This window comes from Frankliniella occidentalis, unplaced genomic scaffold (genome assembly GCF_000697945.3).
Source record: "Frankliniella occidentalis isolate FOCC.00 unplaced genomic scaffold, Focc_3.1 Scaffold8, whole genome shotgun sequence".
NCBI classification, from domain to species: Eukaryota; Metazoa; Arthropoda; class Insecta; order Thysanoptera; family Thripidae; genus Frankliniella; species Frankliniella occidentalis.
This window is the reverse complement of record NW_026267138.1, coordinates 1,910,596-1,913,526: the sequence shown is the minus strand read 5'-3', so window position 1 is coordinate 1,913,526 and position 2,931 is coordinate 1,910,596.

The window sequence follows — 2,931 nt, the reverse complement described above, 5'->3', positions numbered from 1 at the left end:
ACAACTTGCACACGTTGGTGTGCAAATATTGCACACTTGTTTTACCAGTGTTTTCTCAAATGAAGGGCATTTTGCACTTAATTTTAACGCAATTTCTCGTGAACTAACACAAAAACGCTTGATTCAAGTACCAAATCAACTTGTATACTCAAGTGCAATAAACGGGTCAGACAATGAATTGCGCACCAAGTTTACTTGATACTTGAATCAAGCGTTTTTGTCTCAGTACAAGAAAAATTGCTCTCAAATCAAGTGTAATATGCTCTTCATTCATTTAAAAAAATGAATATTTCGCTCTTGAACCAAGAATACGGCTTCCTGAGTGCATCAAAGGTTTGTCTATTCTATTGCCTCCAAGTATTGCCGCTTGGTGAGAATTATGTGAAACTTCTTTATCGAGGCCTGTGGTGGTGGCTGGCAAGCCAACCCTTGGTCCCACATTTTTGAAGAATATAACGTTGTTAAAAAGTACCACGGAAACGTAAAATGGTAGGCTTGCCCAGAATTGTGGCGCGATTTTAAGCACACCTACTATTACACGATAGGAAAAGATCTATACTTACGTGGATAAAAGTTAATAAAATGAAGTGGCACAGATTTTTTGCTCAAAATGAAGCCATGAGAAACCTGGGAATGCCTTAGTATTAGAAACAACAAGCAAAGAATACATATTCGTTGAAGCACACCTGCAGGTGGGCGACAAATTGTGCGACAACATATTCACACACTTCTGGTGAGCAGAAAGCGATTAATACTTAGACATTTTCAAGCCACAATTGTGTTCAGTTCATCTCACACATGTGTAAATGGGTGAATATTTTGTCGCACACCCGCAGGTATGTGAATCTGTTCCCTTGCCCGCAGGTATGCAACATTCGTATACTTGGATTTTTACCATTATAAAAATTATGAGTTATCACCGGAGTTATCCATACGATGGGAGCTGAAACAATACAAAAGCTAGACGCCTCAGAAAGTATAGACCTTTGTCGTATGGTCATATCCCCTCCAGCGGCTGCCCGCTCTTATCCTGCATGCCGAGCGCCGCCGGGCCAATGAGGAGCCGTCCACGTCCAGCCGCGGACGTATGGCGGGAAGCCATCGGCCCGTTCCCCAGCCCCGCCATTTAGCGCGCTCGCGATAATGTTGAAGAAGTGACCCATCAACAAGGATCTTAGCCAGCAGCAGCAGCAGGCCCTGGCGGTGGGGCCCGCGGGACGGAGACAAGCACGCACACACGCACAGACACGCAATCGCAGAATCTTCCAAACGTTGGGCCCCGGAGTGTCCGTGGGTGCGCGAGCGGGCGGGGAGGAGGTGGAGGAGACCCCCGAGCAGGACCAGTCGAGTGCCACTCCTCTCCGGTCGTGAAATGCACATAAAGAGATCAGGTTTCCCCGGCCGGGTCGCCTAATCCAACCAATCAGGATAGGGTATCGTTAAGCGGCAGGGCTCCGCTCCGGCTCGGCTCCGAGGGAAGCGGGGTCATTTCAGCCATGAAATACAACAGCGAGAGGCGCTCATTTGACTGGCTGGACGGCGGCGTCGCCATCACGGCCCAGGACTCAATGCCCCCCCCCCCAACACACAGTAAACGAAAACGTGTTTTGTTTTTACCTCTCGAATCCCAAGCGGGCGCCGCTATTAAGAGTGCTTCCCTAAAACACAACGGCTGCTGCTGCTGGGATGATCATCTTTCTATCTCAGGAGCGTCGGCCGGGCGGCAGCGGCAGCTGAGCTTCTTCCCCCCCGAGATTAGTTTTGTGGGCGTGACAAGACGACATTCTGACCGGAAGGAGAGAGGCTGATGGCCGAGCGCACGCAGGGGAGTGGCGTGGCGGGGTGGGGCGGGGCATCGCGCCGCCGCTACGACTCGCTTGTGGTTTCGGTACATAATAGCCTCGGCGTTATTACGGACGGAGCATTCCGCTGCCTGGATGCTGCCGCCGCTGCAGCTGCATATCCAGAGTAATGCTCCGGACAATTGTTCCCTAATTGCTTGTTACTGTCACACAGTTGCAGCATACCAGCAAGCGGGCGGGATGTGGAGACGTGGAGCACACTGCGCGCTCGCTGTGCTGCGCGCGGCGGCCCCCTTGTTTGAGGGGGAATAAATTTGCAAACACAGAGAGCGGACGCACAAGCGCACGGCGGCGACAGCGCTCGCTCCCAGAGGCGGTTTTAGTATATATATACGACTTGCGAGCGCTGCGCAGTGCTGTGCTGCGCTCGTAGACGACAGACGCTGCTCACTACCCCCTCCCCATGTTCGCTGCAGTTCCTATAGTCGTGCGTCCAGCGCACCATCAATGGTGCAGCATGGTCAAACACATACGCCACACAAACAGAAACGATTTGAGAAAAATCAAGCATACACCGCCTTCTTTTCACCGGCGGCTGCTCCTTTAATTTCACCCTCTTCTGTGCCTCCTGTCTCTATCGCCGTGAACTCCCCCCTGTTTTTCTCTCTCCCTTTTCCACCTCTCGTTTTCTTCCTTCCCCTTCTCTCCCCCCCTTCCTTGTATGCCGCCCGCCGCCGCTGCTCCTCTGTTTTGACTTTTGTGTTTTTATGTTTTATTGCGTATTTATTACGGTCAGCATTCCTATCTGCTTGGGTGGTCCCGGCCAGGCCGGAGGAACGGGTGCGCCCGAGGGGCGCGTCCGAACACGACTCTCCGTCCCTCTCCCGCTGCGAGGCCAGAGGGGGGGCTCTCGCTTTGGATGTCCCCGGTGGGGCCCGACCAAAGGGCTCGCAGGGCCGAGCGAGGGTCCCCGGGGAGCACGAGGAGAGCCCCACGGGGATGATGCTGGTGACAATGATCATCGAGCTTGTAACCGGGGGACTAAAAGGGGTCCAACAACAGCGTGTCACCCTGTCGCCCCGCGCACCAGCCGCTGCGTCGCCACTTTGGCCCGCCCCGCGCCGCGCTG